Genomic DNA, 18,678 nt, shown 5'->3' with positions numbered 1-18,678 from the left:
CACTTGCGCAGCGTAATAGCATGGGAAAGCAGATCAAAACAAGTTTAATTTAACTTTCTTTTCAGCATATCAAGATGAAGCTGAATTTTGTCAAAGTATGAAATGTTGGTTTGTAACTATTAACTTTAGCAAAAGTGAGCTGAATGCTTTCCAGATGCCTAAGAAATTATATGTTGATAGTAGATTGGTTGAAAGTGAATAATAATAATAATAATCACATTTAAAAATGCAAATCATAATAAAAAGCCAAATTATATGAGACCGAAAATAAGATTTAAGCCCTGGTGGTAATGAAAATATGAAAACCCCCTGAAAGGGGCCAGGACAGCATTCAGCCCACATACACTTTCCACAGGTGACACCAGGAAGGACAGTGGGCCAAATGAGCAGATGATGGAATGTTGTCACTAACAAAAATAGTTTAGATCTCATTCACAGGTGACAACAGCTTAATTCCAAGAAGGTTTGCTCCAACAATAAGAACCAGTAAGGATGTGTTGAGATCTCAGAAGAGGACTGTTCATTGATCAGATGAATGGTTGCAGATTGACACCGGAGACCACAGCTCTCATCTTAAAATATACCAACCAGCTTCTGTAATCCCAAACAACATGAAATGAGAAACCATCCCTTGCAAACAGGGAAAGACCATGACAACAAATCACTGGTGAAGATGAAATGAATGATAAAATAGCTAACAGGATGATCAAGACACAAGGAACAGATGTGGGCCAACAAATGGAAAATAAAAGAAAAAGATAAAAAAAATAAAATTGAAGCCGGCTATAAAGAAAAGACCAAAGACACAGGATAAGAAGATGCAGAATCCAGTAAAGCTCAGAAAGAGTTGTAAAATTACAGAGAGTAAATGGAAACAAAGACATTTCAAAACGTGATGGAACTCCAATCCAACATGGTGAGCAAATAATTCAGTTAACCTAAATGGAAACAAGAAAAGAGCAGCCTAGTAAGGAGACAGAAACAACATGTCCAATTGTCCCGTGTGACTAAGTAGCTATATATGAGAACATTAAGGAAAAAGTGGAATGAACCCAGGAGAAAGGACTACTCCAACAGCAATCCAAATAAAAGGAAGCACCCAAACTAAACGAAAAGAAGACGGAGGAAAAAATTGAAACAGAAAATACAAAAGAAGAGGAAAATGAAAGAGCATAGCATTAAAAACTCCAAAAAAGATCAACAACGAGTTTTACCAAGTAAAGAGGCTCCCGCAAATGGAAAAATGAGCAAAGCAATATGGACAATGACCATCATATGTCTAGTGAATCTAATAATGCAAGTCCAAGCTCAACCAACAGAGAACAGCCCGACTTCCCTTCAATTAACTTTTCAGCCCTTAAACAAAACTGATAAAATACCAACTCAGCAGAACAAAAGATGCCTAAATATCGTAGAAACATTGACTATGATACCCAAGATGATGACGAAATTAGTCAAGATGATGAGTTATGGGAAACAGCACAAAATAATGAGTGGTATAGATGGGCAACTTTTACTGCTAGAGAAACAGGAAAAGAAAATTGTTTGCTATGCTCCAACTCTCCTTTAAACAAAGTAATAGCCATACCAAATCCACATGATTATCGAAAATATGCTGAATTTGGTCAAATGTTTTGTCATTTAACAGATTTTACAAGACCATATTGTTTAGCTGAATGTTTAGGATTTTTGGGAAATTCAAAGTTTACAGATTGTTTTATTAGACCACTCTGGGGATCTTGGTGTCAGTATTCAGATGTGAGTCAAAATATGAAAATAGAAAAAAAGAAAAGTAGAGATTCCAGAATGGTATAGCATAGATTATAAATGAGAATATGAGTGCTTTCATAAAACAAAAGGAACACACGATTTAGGCAAATTCAAAGGGAAATGTGCTGTTATTTGGTATATAGACAGGAAAAAACCTTTGGAAATCAGAAACTGCTTCCAGAGCTCCGGATCTTTTAACACATAGAATAAACAAGGGCATCAAAATAGTGCCCGAAAAATGTGAAAATCGAACTATTGCTCTAACTTCTATAGAAATATATGAAGACCAATCATTAATAATAGCAGATTTATTTTGGATTTGTGGAAATGAACAATTATTGCCTTCTTTACCTATCGGGTGGAAAGGAATATGCGTAACAGTACGATTACTCCAAGAAATTACCATGCACAATGGGGAACAGAACTAAATGCAAATAAAGAAAACCGAATTAGAAGAGCTTATATACCAGACCCTAATATATATATATATATATATATATATATATAGATTCAATTGGACAACCTAGAGGAATTCCACACGAGTTTAACGCAAGAGATGAAGTTAAATCAGGTTTTGAATCAATATTTATTTGAATTTCACAAAACAAAAATACGGAATAGATTAATTATACTTATTACAATCAACATAGATTAATTAACTATATTGATGATACATTAATATTGGTAGAAGAACAAGTACACGAGACAAGTAGAATGACATGGCAAAACAGACAAGCTCTAAATTGGCTTCTAGCGGATAAAGGAGGTGTTTGTGTTATGTTTGGAGATCAATGTTGTACTTAATACTGCGCCTGGAGGAGCATTTAGTGAAGTTATGATTAAAATAACAAATTAAGAGCAGAAGTTAAAGCAAATGCTGGAAGAGACAGTCAAATGTGGGATTGGTTTGATCTGAAATTTGGAGCATGGGGAGCATGGTTTGCTAAACTAGGAATGTTTTTAGAAATAGCCATATTAATCGGAGGATTATTATTTTGTTGTGTATTACCTACAGTTAAACAAATGGAAATGATAAAATATCAAGATAATAAGCAAAACAACCTAGGTGAATATTATCAAGAATGGCTAAATAAACTGAATTTGCAAAAATTGGATGAGAGTTCCAGTACCTCAAGTGAGGACGAAGACGAGATGATCCATACTCTGGGTGTATGTGCTAGCCTAACCTCTCCCCATGAGAGACCCTCTACGATGCGCAAAGTGTCTGGGTTGAAGACATCTTATGCATGCTTGTTCTAATTTTTGAGTTTATGTGATATATATGCTAACAAAAGTGAACTATTGATCATACCCCCAATATTTTTTAGGGAATCAGAATCTTTTACTCCCTTCTACAACAAATCCAATTAAGAACTGTGAGGGGAGATGTTTGGTTCTGATATCCTCCGGAGCGTGATTGCATAATTGGGTCATTGGTAATGAATCTGTGTGACTTCATTTAGTCACTATGGTACTAAAGCTGAGAAACCTAACTTATGAAGAAACGCTCTGAGAAAGTAAGGTGAGTGAGGCTTAATTAGGCCTAAGAGGGGGGAGAATAGAAGATTTTCAGTGATCTTAATTCAATTTAATACATATAATTATGCCTATAGATAAGAATACATTATTGTACTATCAATATAATACATATAATTATGCCTATAGATAAGAAGACATTCTACTATTATTATTTAAAGAGACCGTGTGTAACTGTGTGTTAAAGGTTGCAGTGAAAGAACAGAGTGAACTATTTAAAACTTGAAGACCCTGCATATATGGAAAGAATCTGTTCAAGACCTAGAAATACATACATGACCGCATACACGGATGAAGGTCTTCACATCAACTGACTCGAAATGCTGGCGGTATGTTGTAGGAATTGTCAACCCTTCCTACCAGACCTGAGGGGACACCACGTTCTGGTCCGCTCGGAGAGCATGACTGTGGTGTCCTACATAAATTGCCAGGGAGGGCTTTTCTCGAGGCGCCTCTTTGTGCTGGTAGAGCTTAGAGCTGGTAAACCCTTTAGGTTTTATAGCCTGGACGTCTCTGCCTTGCAGGCTAGGGTTCTTTTCGCATAACTGGCATGCATCTGCTTACGCAGTACTGCTCTGAGCAGGAGTTTGGCAGTAACATGCTCAAACCCATCAGAGGATTTACTTGTGCGCTCTCGGCCCCTGGGTGCCGAGGCTGTGCAAGTCTTCTGGAACGATCATTCAGGCCGGGCGTGACCTCTGTGAGCTTAGCCCATTCGCCTCGGGAAGTGTTTTCTATTCTTGTCCCCTTGGGCCCTGAGGTGCTTAGGGCAAGGTTACACATGTAGTTGTTCCTCTGCCATAGCAAGGCGTGATTGTACTGGTTCCCATAGCGTCTTAGCACATGCAGTACGGGTGAAGTATCGATAGGGAACGTACTGGGATACAAACGTAACCTCAGTTCCCTGAGATATGGGAACAAGTACTGTGTTGCTAGCCGTGCTATGTAGCTGCACGACTCAGTCGTCACTTCAGTCGAAGTAACTTGAATCCTATGGCGAAGGGTCCGCTTATATAGCCAGATGGCCCCACCCATTCTGGAGGGCTTTGGCGGGCTTCGTTAGCTATAGGTTCGTGCAGCACCACTGCCGGGCCATTGGTTTGTTTTTTGAAGTGTACTGCACGAACCAATGGCCGTGCAGTTACACTGCGTTATTGAAAAAGGCTTCAGTTCAGGAGAAAAAAAGACTTTTTCCCATATCGTCTTAACAGACGCAGTATTCGTTCCCGTATCTCAGGGAACCGAGGTTACGTTTGTAACCGAGTACGTTATCATCTAGCGAATCTCTGATCCCGTCCTAACAAAACGGATGAACAACTATTCCTCACTCTCACAAACAATTTTTATTTTATTTTTATTTTTTTTAAATCTGCTGCATTGTGCTTCACTGAAACCTGGGTGAGTGAAGCTATTCCGAATAACGTGCTACATCTGCCAGGCTTCCAGCTTTGGAGCACTCTGATCATTGTCTAGTTCATTTTATACCGACATAGAGGCAGAAACTAAAATCAGCTAAACCCGTAATAAGGACTGTAAAAATATGGACTAATAAATCATAGTGGGATTTACAAGCCTGCTTCAACTGTACTGATTGGAGTGTTTTTGAAGCTGTAACCACCAATCTGGACGACCTCACAGACACTATAACATCATACATCAGTTTGTGAGGATTTATGCATTCCTGAAAGGACATTATTATCATTGAAAAATTATAAACCATGGTTACTGGTAAACTCAAACAGCTTTGAGTGGTGTCTGTCTGGACAGGTCTGAGGAACATCAAGTATGAGACACCACTCCCACGATCTGTGGAGAATCAACAACTGGCTGATGGTCTGAATGTGTTTTACTAGAAATCAGAAGACTAGGAAAGCCGCAGGCCCAGATCTTCAACAGATCCCTGGAGCAGTGTGAAGTTCCCTGCTGCTTCAAATGCTCACATTCCGGTCCCCAAAAAACCCAAATCACTGGACTTAATGACTACAGACCTGTCGCCCTCACATCTGTGGTCATGAAGTAATTTGAGAGACTGGTCTTTGCCTACCTGAAGGACATCACTGGACCCTTGCTGGATCCTCTTCAGTTTGCCTACAGAGCAAACAGGTCTGTGGATGATGTTGTCAATATCAGACCAGAGTTGAGCCACTACAATTGAGCCACAGCCATTACAAGACCAGAATTGTAATACAGCTTAATGTGACTTTAACTTCAAAAGGCTGTGATTTCATTAAATAAATGAGTGCTGCGCATTTCAATGTCCGATGCAGCCTTCCTTTGTTTACTGCCGCTACCGGGGAAACAGTTATATTTCTGACATTCCGAAAGCGCCACCTGCTGGCAGAGAATGAGTGTGCATTTTCAATAAGGCTGTTGTTTTTGTTCAGACCAATGTGAAAATGTTTGTGCCCTTCAAACATGCAGAGCTGTAAATGTGAACTGGTGGATTGACAAAAAGATAATGCATTATAAAAATCTAAACAGTAAAATGTATTGGTTATTTAATTTATGTATTAATTTATTGATAATAATTGTTTAAATTAATATAATAATTAATACTTTTGACTCTTTTCCATTTTCCTAAAAACGGTTCAAAGGCTGAAATCTGAAGTAGAGATCGACCGATATGGGTTTTTCTATAACCGATGCCGGCAGTGTTTGTGAGAGCTGCCACCTTCTCCACCCCACGCACAGAGTGAAATTCTCCGACTCCGATACAGGAAAAATAAAACAGAACTTATAACATTGGGGCTAATATGTTAGCAAGCAAGCTGCTGATAGTTTTCGACTACAGTCCTTAAAGTTAACTGCAAGTAAGCGAACCTTTAACCAGCTGTAGCATTATGCCAGTTCCCGACGGTTCTATGCTATTCGTTTTTTCTTTCACTAAGTGAAGCAACACTTCATAGTTTACTAGTAATATATAGTAAATATATGGCCATAGGACTTTGAAATATCAGAATTTAAGCCTTACCTTTATCTCCCAGGACTGTTGTTGAATCTTCCAAAAGTTTTGGCTTGGGGTCCTTCACATGCGGCAGCAGCACTTTCCACTGCACCAATAACACGGGGCTGCCTGCGGACGTGCCTGACTTTAAATCGGCGCTACTAAACACGGATATCGGCCGATGCCGATATATTAAAAAATGACAAATATCGGCCCGATATATCGGTCGACCTCTAATCTGAAGTGTATCATTTTATAAAACTTTTTGTTTTTGTTAAAACTTGTATCTGAAGTGTAAATCATGCTTTTTAGAGTCATTTTAAAGTTTAATATGTTGCTATAAACATAAATAAAAAAAATTAAATTTGAGATTAAAAAACTTGCAGAGACCCTGAATATGGGACTGCGTTACATCCTACAACCTAGGCCTGGGCGATAAAACTGTATCGATATTTATCGATGGTACATCTTCTTCGATAACGATATAAAAAATGTTAGATATAATGCACGATATAGGCACGTGCTATGAGTGACGCAGACAACACACACAAACACGAACATGAGTGCTGTGCCTGCCTGTGATGAGGAGATTGTGAATAATAATAAAAAAAGTATATTTTTAAGCATTTGCATTTGAATGCAAAAATAGTACAATCAAATGTTAGATGTGCGTCAGGGAGCGTCATCAGTGGAGCACGAGATGCGGTGATGATGATGTAAGTGGTGTTGTAGTTTAATGTTTTGTTAGTCTAGCCCACGAGATGCGCAGTTGCTGCATTATTCATTCAAAATATTAGAGAAATATAGTAGCTCAATGTGTAGAAGATCTTGATTAGGTTAAAACTGAAACCAAGCCATTCACACAGAACGCATATTCAGCGCATTTTTTAGACAGACAAATATAACTGCTGCACTCGCGTCTCACACAAGAGATGTATAGAAAGCCATGCAAAGTTAAAACAGTTTAAACTTTTAGAAAACACGTCACAAATCTGTGGAGGTTTATTCCTTTTCACTGCGTCTCTCATGTTTTTAAAGGCAATCTGTGTGATCGGTGCTTCGGCTCTTTGTATTAAGCAATGCATAAATACGTGATGCTGTTTTGTTCATAATTGTTTATGCAATTTTAAGAAATTATATTTGATATATATGAGTTAATTTAGACGTAATGCATGTTTTTTCATAGACAGTTATTTTCTTTGCGTTGACAATTTAATGTGCTGCATTATTTTGCTCATTGCGCCCTCCTGTGTCCTCGGGAAACAAGCCAAAAGTTTAACCTATTTAATCTGCATATAAAACATTAGAAATTAGATATTTGTTTAATTTGTATTTTGTGTTTGACTGTTAAAAAAAAAATTGTTGTTTGTCTCAATAAATTGAGTTAATTTAAAAATACAGTGGTTAAATGTAATTTTTTTTCTATTGCTCCGTTTTAAAAAAGGTTATAAAAAATGTCAATAATTATCGATACCGAACAATATGAAACATATCGTTGATACAGTTTTTAGCTATATTGCCCAGCTCTACTACAACCTCAACAGACCTTGGAATTATGCAAGGATCTTAACTGTGGACTTCAGCTTGGCCTTCAATACCGTCATGCCTGATCTTCTCTCAGACAAACTGACACCGCTCTTCGTACCCACCTCAGCCTGTCAGTGGATCATCAGCTTCATGACAGACAGCAGCTCGTGAGGCTGGGGAAACTCACATCCAGGACCCTCACTGCCCCTCAGGGTTTCATTCTCTCCCCACTGCTGCCTGTACATGAATGAATGCACTTCAAAGGATCCCTCTGTCAAGCTCCTGAAGTTTACAGACAACACTACAGTCATCGTCCTCATCCAGAATGGTGATGAGTCTGTTTACAGACAAGAGGTTTAGGAGCTAGCTGTCTGGTGCAGTCTTAACTTGGAGCTGTACACGCTCAAAAGAGTGGAGATGATTGTGAACTTCAGGAGAACCCGCACTCCACCCACACACCATCATGAAAAGCTCTGTGGTTGCAGTGGGGTAATTCAGATTCCAGGTATTACTATCTCACAGAACCTTATGTGAGACAATCACATTGACTCTATTGCAAAAAAGGCCCAGCAGAGGTTGTATTTCCTTCACCAGCTGAGGAAGTTCAACCTACCACAGGACCTGCTCACCCAGTTCTCCTCAGCCATCATTGAGTCTTTCCTGTCACAGTCTTCAGCGGGTGTGCCCAGGAGGGCCACCAGATGACTGTTCTGGGAGCACATGGCTTGTGTTGTGTTTATCTGTTGCCATGTGCTCTCTCCTGTCTATTGTCTGGCCCCTCCCATCTTGTTACCTTGTTATTGTTTAAGTGCTCCACCTGTGTCTCCCTCGTTAGCCTCCTCGTTTGGTTTCCTATTTATTTTCCTGGTGTCTGTCATCCTGTGCTGATCCGTCATTTCTCATTGTGTGTGTTTCGTGTCTGCATGTGGTGCAGCTTTAGGCCTGCCTGTCTGTTTTTCCCCCTCGGGGTGGTTTGAGTTTGTTTTTGTTTCATTTTTATTATTAAAATAAATAACCATTTCTCCTGCAATTGAGTCCTCGCTTCATCTCCCCGCACGCACCGTGACACTTTCCTGTGTTTATCTATAACTGTTTGGTTAGGTTCAGCTACCAAATCAGACATCAGGAGACTACAACGGACAGTCAGGACTGCTAAGAGGATTATTAGTGCCCCCTTGCCTAACCTCCAAGAACTTTACACCTCCAGAGTGAGGAATAGGGCTAGGAAAACCACTCTGGACCCCTCACATCCAGCCCACTTTCTATTTAAACTTTTGGCCTCTGGCCAGCGCTACAGAGCACTGTGCACCAGAACAGCCAGACACAAGAATGGCTTTTCCCCTCAGGCTTAATAAAAATACCCTGCAAATGTACTCTTGGTATACTAATCTGGTATACTTAAAGTTTGCTAAATTGGAACAACTAATTTTGTTCTTAATGCACTTAAATTGTGCAAAGTAGTGCTGAGGTCCAACTAAAGATATAGGTAAGTATAGTTTATTGTGCTGAAGTGGAACTATTGCAAGTATACTTCAGGTGCACTTTAAATATCTTGTATTTAAAAAACATATTATACAGAGATCATATAATCCTTATTAATAGTGATATTAAAACACATTTTAGGCATAATATTGATAAGTGTGCAATGTGCAATAAAGAAATACTCCAAATAAACACACAAATAACAAACTTTAATTGTAAGTTTATATTGGTAAGTCTTACGTGATATGTCAGTAAATGGGTCAATGACGTGATGTCTAGATTTTCTGTCTGATTGCATTTTTTTCAGTTAAAAATTGGTTTAAATGCATAAAAAAGATGCCATATATAAGAAGTACCTCTCCAGCATATGTACCAACTTTAACTTTTCAAAACAAATTAGTTATTTGTAATTTTTCTGTTATTCAAAGTGTCAAAACATCATGTGGTGTGACCGTCCGGCCATAACTGTTGTTTTGGAAACATCTTTGAAATTAAATTTGTTCAGATTAATTTTCTGCCTTATTTGGCATGATTTCCAAAGTGTTTTGTAATCCTGTTTAAAATGGCAAAGCATTTGTATTTATATTTCCATCATAATAGTCAAAATAATATTAATAATATTAATCTCCATTTTATGAAATATCATGTGGTGCGACCATCAAGAAACTACCATTTTGGTACTTTTATGTTGAAATCCATTCAAAGATAGGACGTTGCATCATAAAACAACTTGCCAAGGACCCATAGAAGCATCAAGCAGGTTTGTAACTCTTTCAAATTTGGAAAAAATAACCTTTTTAATGGCTGGTATGTAGTTACCACATTTGGATATCATGTGGTATGACCTCAAAAAAACAATGAATATTAAGTTATTTCTACAAGCATTTATTTTTATTATAAATTTCATAGTGACCTTTCATTGGAAGCTAGCTTGTTTTGTTTAGGTGGCTAATTCTGTGCTTGTAAATTGACTGAATTTAAAAATATCATGTGGTGCGACCAATGCAGAGTGTTTTCCATTATAGATATATGTCCCAGATTCACAGTTTTTGTGCTTTTATGTTCAATAAATGGTTTATATACACAAAATACTTTATTTTAATATCATTTGTAATAGATTTTTATGCAATTTGGGTCATTTCGGGCGGTTTATGTTTAATCTTTGTATAATATGAGAAAAAATGCAAAAAATAATAATTTAGAGCATCTAATTTTAGTTTGGTAATTATGCATTTATTAGTAATTTATTATATATTTATTAATAAATATTTTAATCTATTTTACCAGGTTCCACTGCCAAGCAAAGTAAAATAAACACTCGCCATGTTAATTCTGACCCTGCAGTCAAGCACAAACTCCAGATGTAATTTTCTGCTGTAAGAAAGATGTTTATGATTTCATCTCAGAACCTGAGTCAGCAACCTTCCGCTACTCTAAATTGATGCTTCGCAAAGACCCGCCCCTAGTTACTGTTGCTAGGTCCGGCAAACCATGGCACTTTTATGCCACACATCATGTTCTCATGCAGTGAAAAATATATCACGGAGCAAAGAAGACACTGACAACGCGCCGACATACAAGACAGAGCAGGTTACTTTCGGTATTAAACAAAGTCTCAGAGTTCAAATTTTGTCTTTTTTTTTTAAAGAAATTCAAACAACAAATACTGTTTTGTGGCTCTATAATGTGCCGTGACAGATCGCTGTAGCACCTCAGTTCAAGCGGCATGTGAACCGATCATCTTTTACTAGTTATAGCACAAAATAAACATGAATGGACATCAGAAGGTATGTTGTTTTAACTGAAAAGATGTCAATACACACTATTTTTCAAGTTCAAGTCCACCGACGTTAATCTACTCTCCTGTCTGGTTTGTTTGTTGAACAAAAATGTCAGATTTGGCATTATGATTGCTCAGATTGCCTGTTTATCAAACTCCCAGCGAAGGGTCAGTTGAGCAGCCATGGCTGGGCAAAGTTTAGAAATAACTGGCTCTAAAAAAAATGACTGCAATTAATGCCATATGCTGAACTTTTCACACGTTTCTTTAAATAGATTTTTAATGATGTTTGTGTCATTTGGAGCGACCACTCATCATGTGGTGCGACCAATAATAGCAATAACTATTAAATTAAGAATAAATTATATAATTTCTGTGGCTGAAATTTGAATCACTGATATAGTTGTCAGGGATTCTAGACTTTCTATGTCGTGTTTTGCCCGTTTCTGTTCCATTTTTCCTTATTTGGTCATGTTCCTGTCCTCGTTTAGTTTGATTATGATCCCATGCACCTGTGTTTTCCCCAATTATCCCTTGTATTTAAGTCTATGCCTTTGTGTTCTGTGGTTGTCGGGTCTACCGTTTATGTACGTGTTTGTTCCAGCGCCTATTGTATGGATTTCCCCTGTGTTCCTTGGATTAAAGACTGTTAACGTTTACTCGTGCCTCCTGCATGCTTCCTAAACAGCGTAATGTGACAATAGTATGCTTAAGTGAATGGTATTTTTTAAATATTTTTAATCAGTTTTATGCAATTTACAGAAAAAATAAGTGACTAAATTGACTACAATTAAGAAGGCAACTCTGAAATTATAGAACAAAAATATGAGATCATTATTTACAAAAACTCAAAAGAAATGCAAATACTTTCTCTAAACACTTTAATTACTAAGAACGTCTGTAAAAAATTTTTTTAATATAAATCATGGTCACACCACATTACATTTTTTAAAGGCTACGGCCGATTCATCTAGATAAAAAAACACTAAAATCACTTAATTAAAAATTTTAATATGAATTTGTGTACACAACCTTCTTAATGTTTGAACAACTACAAAATATATTATTATTTTTTGTATTTAAAAATTTGCCTGTCGAAAATCCTTATACGTTAATGACCCAAATATGTTAAAGGGTTAGTTCACCCCAAAATAAAAATTCTGTCATTAATTACTCACCCTCGTGTCGTTCCAAACCCGTAAGACCTACGTTCATCTTCGGAACACAAATGAAGATATTTTTGATTAAATGTGAGAGCTCTCTGACCCTCCATAGACGGCAACGCAACTGTAATGTTCCGAAAAACAGTCCATGTGACATCAGTGGCTCAACTTTGATTTTGCGAAGCTTCGAGAATAATTTTTGTGCGCAAAGAAAAAAAATGACTTTATTCAACAATTCTTCTCCCCTGAGTTACCGTCTTCCGCCATTTTAGAGAGTATCACAACGCATACGCACATTTTCACCAAAGTGTAAACAATGCTGATTACGCAGATTAAGTTCATGTGCGCGTTCCCCCCCAAACGTAAAAACCGTTGATTACATCGATTAGGCTCTTGGGTACTCTCCAAAATGGCGGAAGACGTAACTCGGGGGAGAATTGTCGAATAAATAAAAAAGTTATTTTTGTTTTCTTTGCACTCAAAAAGTATTCTCATAGCTTTGCAAAACTGAAGTTGAGCCACTGATGGATGTCACATGGACTGTTTTACCAATGTCCTTACTAGATTTCTGGACCTGGGAACAACGCAACTGAGATTATAGCAATTATTATTGCAACTGAGTTATAACTTGCGTTATAACTGAGACTTGTTATAGCACTTGCTTATCATTGCTCTTTTGTTGATTTTGATTGCTTCCATTGTCTTCATTTGTAAGTCGCTTTGGATAAATGCGTCTGCTAAATGTCTAAATGTAAATGTTGCTGTCTGTGGAGGGTCAGAGATCTCTCACATTTCCTCAAAAATATCTTAATTTGTGTTCCGAAGATGAACAAATGTCTTACGGGTTTGGAACGACATGAGGGTGAGTAATTATTGACAGAATTTTCATTTTTGGGTGAGCTATCCCTTTAATGGATTTGAAGAATACTTAGTATGAAATAAATGTATTTTAAATAAATTATGGTATACTTTTTTTTTACTAGGGAATTAACATTACAAAAGAAAATAAATAAAAAAATGAGTGAAATCAGACTGATATCAACAAATTGACATACTCACATCCACTTTGAGATCTGGGTCTGAGGAAACTGCTACGATGACATCTCTGTGGATTTCCTGGTTGTCCTCATTCACACGTATCTTTTCTCGGTGACTGCAATTAAGATTGTCAATGCTTCTCATTAGTAAAATATTCACAATGATCAGATTTATTCAATATTACTGCTGTTTAGCAGTGTGAGCAAAAATCGCAAATTGCTATCATTTCAGTCTCATTGTTTTATCTTACAGTGGCCCCTAAAATGTGTTTGGACACTTCATTCATAATTTATTTGAATGTAACTGTACATGATAAAATATTAAAAATCATTAGTAATTTTATTAAACACAATAAGCATAGGCTCTATGTGCAAAATGAACACAAGAAAACACTTTTCATCAAACTTTTCAAACACTTCATCACATGATACTTTGATGAACTAGACCTGTGATTACTCTCTAGACATACAGGCTGGATTGGCAGTATTGATGAGAGGACTGAATCATTTTACTGACACGGATCATTGAATTTCTTTCTTAAAATTATCTGTCATTTCATTAATTTGAGAAGAGAATTAAATCGTTATAGTTGTTATACAGAGTTACAGTACTTGTCACACTGAGAATGCATGTAGCTTTGTTAAATATGTTACACTTTAAAATGTGGCATAAGTGCTCAAATACTTTTGGTGCCACATTGTGTAACAAAACATAAATGCAAACGTTTATAACAACATATTTTCGGCATTTTCCTTGTGTTTTTTGTCTCTCACTTTTTCATCTCATCAAAGACTTCAAAGAGGGATTTATTGACAGGAATCAGGTGACTTCCGCTAATGCACACACAGCACTGGGGCTAAAAGTGAATAAAAAGACATATGAAAACATGGAATGATTTTTTTTTTCAATCTGCATTTAAAAAGCAGATGTGTGTAGACCAAGCACACCTTAATGACTTTGGAGTAGGCCACCATTCTGAGTGTCATGGCACTTCCAAAACATAGACCAAGCATACCCAGACAATCCTTCTGTACCATTGGATGATTCTTCAGGATCTGGTATGCTTTCTACAGAATACACAAAAATAAGCATGCACATCAGGTAAAGACTATACAACTGTCTCATTGCACAACCCAACTTTGGATGCGGTGTGCAGAGATTAATGGATTCTGATTTTTGGCTGAAATCTGGGGCTTCAGCACCGTGTTTTTTGAGCATTTGTCCAATGTGATCTCCTTATGGTTTATGAGTCTAATGACAAACTTTACATAGAATATGAAGTCATCAAAGAACCATTTAAAACTGTTTAAAACTCCTTTATGGGAAAACAACTCCATATGCCAGTATTATCGCATTTGCTTTGATTGCCTGGATTTCCATTTGAGTGGTTGCCATAACTTCTCTGGAAACATATATACAGTGGCCATGGAGTATATACTGAACCACATGCAGAATCTGTGATGATGTGAATAATTTTAACAAAATAAGAGAGATCATACAAAATGCCTGTTATTTTTTATTTAGTACTGTCCTGAGTAAGATATTTTACATAAAAGATGTTTACATTTAGTCCACAAGACAAAAAGTTAGCTGAAATTATTAAAATAACCCCATTCAAAATTTTGGGAACCCTTGGTTCTTAATACTGTTTGTGCTTACCTTGATGATCTACGACTGTTTTTTGTTTTGTGATGGTTGTTCATGAGTCCCTTGTTTGTTCTGAACTGTTAAACTGAGCACTGTTTCTCAGAAAAATCCTCCAGGTCCTGCAGATTCTTCAGTTTTCCAGCATCTTTTGCATATTTGAACCCTTTCCAGCAGTGACTGTATGATTTTGAGATCCATCTTTTCACACTGAGGACAATTGAGGGACTCAAACACAACTATTAAAAAAGGTTCAAACATTCACTGATGCTCCAGAAGGAAACGCGATGTATTAAGAACCAGGATGAAGATGTCCCAATTTTTCTTATTTTGTTGAAATATATATTTTTTTCCATTTAGTACTGCCCTTCGGAAGCAACAGAAGATACTTGCATGTTTCCCGGAAGACAAATTAAGTACAAGTTACCTTGATCTTCAAATTCAAAAAGTTTTCAACAGTTCAGAACAAACAAGGGACTCATGAACAACCATCACAAAAAAAAACCATGGTAGATCATCAAGGTGAGCACACACAGTATTAAGATATGTAAACATACTATATGTAAACATCTTTTATGTAAAATATCTTACTCAGGACAGTACTAAATAAAAAATAACGCGCATTTTGTATGATCTCTCTTATTTTGTTAAAATTATTCATATTTTCACAGATTCTACAAGGGGTTCCCAAACTTTCGCATGTCACTGTAGCTAATAATAACAACGCTAGATCAGTGATTCTCAAACTTTTTATAGCGGTGTACCCCCTGGGGCATTTAACATTCTTCTGCGTACCCCCTCTCTTCCACTTAGACCGCAGTTACACCTTTTCTATTAAAGGACCATATTTGCCCCCTTAAATGGATTTACAGGTGCATTTTTTTTTTTACTTTTATAGAGGCAAAGATTTTCTATCTGTATTAATTGTATCTTATGTCATGTTTTATGTCATATTCTTAACATTACATTAAATGTATTATTAATATAATAAATAAAGTAATAAATGATGGCAAATCGAAGTGATAGCCTACTTGTAGATTTAAAAATAAAACAGCCAATAGGTGGCGGCAAGTCACTGTCTTAGTGAGCCAGGCGTCATGTCATTCATTCATTCATTCATTCATTCATTCAGTAACGAAGTAAAATGCTGTAGTTATGAATGGGTTATTAATCACTGACTCTCCGAATCTTTCAAAGCTGCAGATTCGTTCACTAAACACTGCTGTATGTTGCTTGGAGATGCACACCAGATGATACGGATTTCGTTGGAAATATTATTTTGTTGCAAAATATAACAAACATGACAATATTCTGTTTAAAATGTAGGTTACATTTAAAATGTACAATTTTCACTCAATATTACCTTTTTTTGTTGAATTTTTGTAAAAATTAATGTCACATTTGCCATTGTTTGGATATTCAGGGAAATTTGCATTCTTGCTCGTATTTTAAACATGAAAACAATAACTCGCAAAAGGTGTCTTTATCGAAGAGAGTTTCAATCGATCTTAATGTACAGTGCGTCTCAATATTTGCTCTTCTTGCTATTAAGTGAAGATCTACTTTAAAGATACAGTGAACAGCAGCGCGATTTGCTAAAGCAGCATATTCAGCGGGCATCCTATCATACGCATGCTGCTTGTGTGGATGCAGTCTGTTTTGACCGCAAAAAATGAGGTAAGCTGATTGGAAATCATGTATTTGACCAATTACGGCACTCCCATTTTCCTGTTTTACATTAGAAGCGGCATTTTGCTTGTCAGAAAGACATTTTCGGTTTTAATGTTACTTTAAGTTGGGGTAGAATTCAACTCAGAATTTTGTTCACGTACCCCCTTCCGTCACCTCTCGTACCCCAGTTTGAGAACCACTGCGCTAGATTACATCAAATGCCTTGTCATCAGTGGTCTACGTTAGAAGGATGTCAAATGTTCTGAATTACCTCAAAGTAAGAAGCATGAACATCTTTTAGTCTCAGACCTTTTGGAGGGAAGTACTCAAGTGTCATGGATACAAAGCCATGAGATGCAAGCAGAGCAGCACGGTACTCAATCAAACCAGCACTTGCTCCCCATAGGTCCAGCACTCCTGGGTATGGCCCAGGGCCTAAATAAACATGAAAAGTAATTTTAAACAATTTGCACAACTTCTTTGACACACGATCTAATAGAAATCAACTCTTTAGACACCAGAGAAAATTAACAAATGTAAAACTGATCTTGAACGGTGAATATAAAATATGTTATTTAAAATGTGTGTACCTGGAGGAATGAATAATGTTCCTCGCACTTCTTTCTCACTGAAATTCACCCTCTTTACACCTGGTGCTATGTACCAGCGCTCTGTGTCACTGGTTGCCAGAGGTGTTTTGTGGCTGAAGCCTTGACATAGATGCCCAATGTATACTGAGATGTGAACTACCATTGGTGTGAGAACATCTCTCTTACGTAACCTGGAGTAAAGAGTGGGTAGTTAGGTGACAAAAGAGAATTAAATATAAATAAAAAAGAAAACTGAAAACTTGACTTAGTAAGAAAAAACATATTATCAAATTTTAAGCTACCTGACTCCTTGTTGACTTCCTGGTATGGGCCTCATACTCCAAAGCAACCCCATTGGATCCGTGCCTTTATAAGTGCCTCCCAAACTTTCATCTTTGGCCACTAAATTATATATAAAGCATATGTCCACATCATGTACTTCATGCATATTGTAATGGTTGATCTGATGTCTGGATCATTGACTACATTTACATGCAATGAGTAAGACTTAATCAGACTTAAACACAGTAAGATGTTTACCTGTCATGATTAAACAAAGAACAACACACTGTGTCTGTAGCTGTAACTATGGGAACACCTCCAGGTGTGACATTGTCTGAATCCCATATAGAAATATGCCAATTAATTGGCTAATGTTGCTGATGCCACCTCCCTGAGGCACTGCATCAACAGCACTCCATAAAGGAAGCGGTTGCACAGTCATTCCCCTAAAAAGCATTAACTCCTTCCCTAAAGCACCATAGTCAGCTATGTAGCATCTCGTTCCCTATTCAGGAAATCAAGGTTAAATACATAACTGAGATGTTCCCTTTTACAGGTTCACTCAGTGCTGTCAAATCAATGAAAGCCAGCCTGCCGTCACAAAATTATCTTCCAAAGGTGCTCCCTAGGAAAGCGCCCAAGATGAAGCCACACCCTTAGTGCATTGTGCTCTAAGGCCTAGACGGGAAGTTAAACCACGCTTCTCATATGTCTCTTAGGAACTGAATCCAGTGGTTCAAACAGAGACCAAGTGAGCTCTTCCAAGATCAAAGACAGGTGCCAGACAGGAAAACCGCCTTGTCCCATGCAATATTCACTACGACTCAAATACCTCCTAGGGGAAATAGCCCTCACATTACTTGTCCTCAAGACTCCATCAAAATTCCCTGAGTTTTGATCAATAAAAAAATCAGAGTGATAGGGAAAGGCTGATTTTGCTTCCTTTATCGAAAATGAGGTGGACCGAGAGCAAAACACATGTGACAAGCATATCCCACATAACATTGTGTTTCACTATGAAGAGATAAGATATCCTCCTTATGCTGCTAGCTGATATACACACACACATTTTTTTCACAGATAACTAAATTTAGCAAGGGCCAGATAAAATTGCTTCCTGAAGACAGGAAATCAGAGAAGTAATGGTGCGGGTGCTTACTTATGAAGCCCTGGTGATGCAGTGCCTCAGGCAGAGGTGTCAGAACCATCAGCCAATAACTTTCCATGTTTCTATCATAGGCGGAGTTTCAC

General features: G+C 37.2%; 1 long non-coding RNA gene and 1 pseudogene across 1 annotated transcript in view; one reads left to right on the top strand and one right to left on the bottom strand.

The window, feature by feature from the left end:
• Positions 1 to 18,678, bottom strand: part of LOC107689222 (acyl-coenzyme A thioesterase 5-like) — a 29,708-nt pseudogene that overhangs the window by 6,800 nt on the left and 4,230 nt on the right.
• The window catches only part of LOC107689223 (uncharacterized), a 45,717-nt gene that overhangs the window by 23,026 nt on the left and 4,013 nt on the right, over positions 1 to 18,678 (top strand). The window lies entirely within an intron of this gene.

Source organism: Sinocyclocheilus anshuiensis, unplaced genomic scaffold (genome assembly GCF_001515605.1).
Source record: "Sinocyclocheilus anshuiensis isolate Anshui unplaced genomic scaffold, SAMN03320099.WGS_v1.1 scaffold882, whole genome shotgun sequence".
NCBI classification, from domain to species: domain Eukaryota; kingdom Metazoa; phylum Chordata; class Actinopteri; order Cypriniformes; family Cyprinidae; genus Sinocyclocheilus; species Sinocyclocheilus anshuiensis.
The sequence above is the reverse complement of the archived record's forward strand: the minus strand, read 5'-3'. Positions and strand labels throughout refer to the sequence as shown.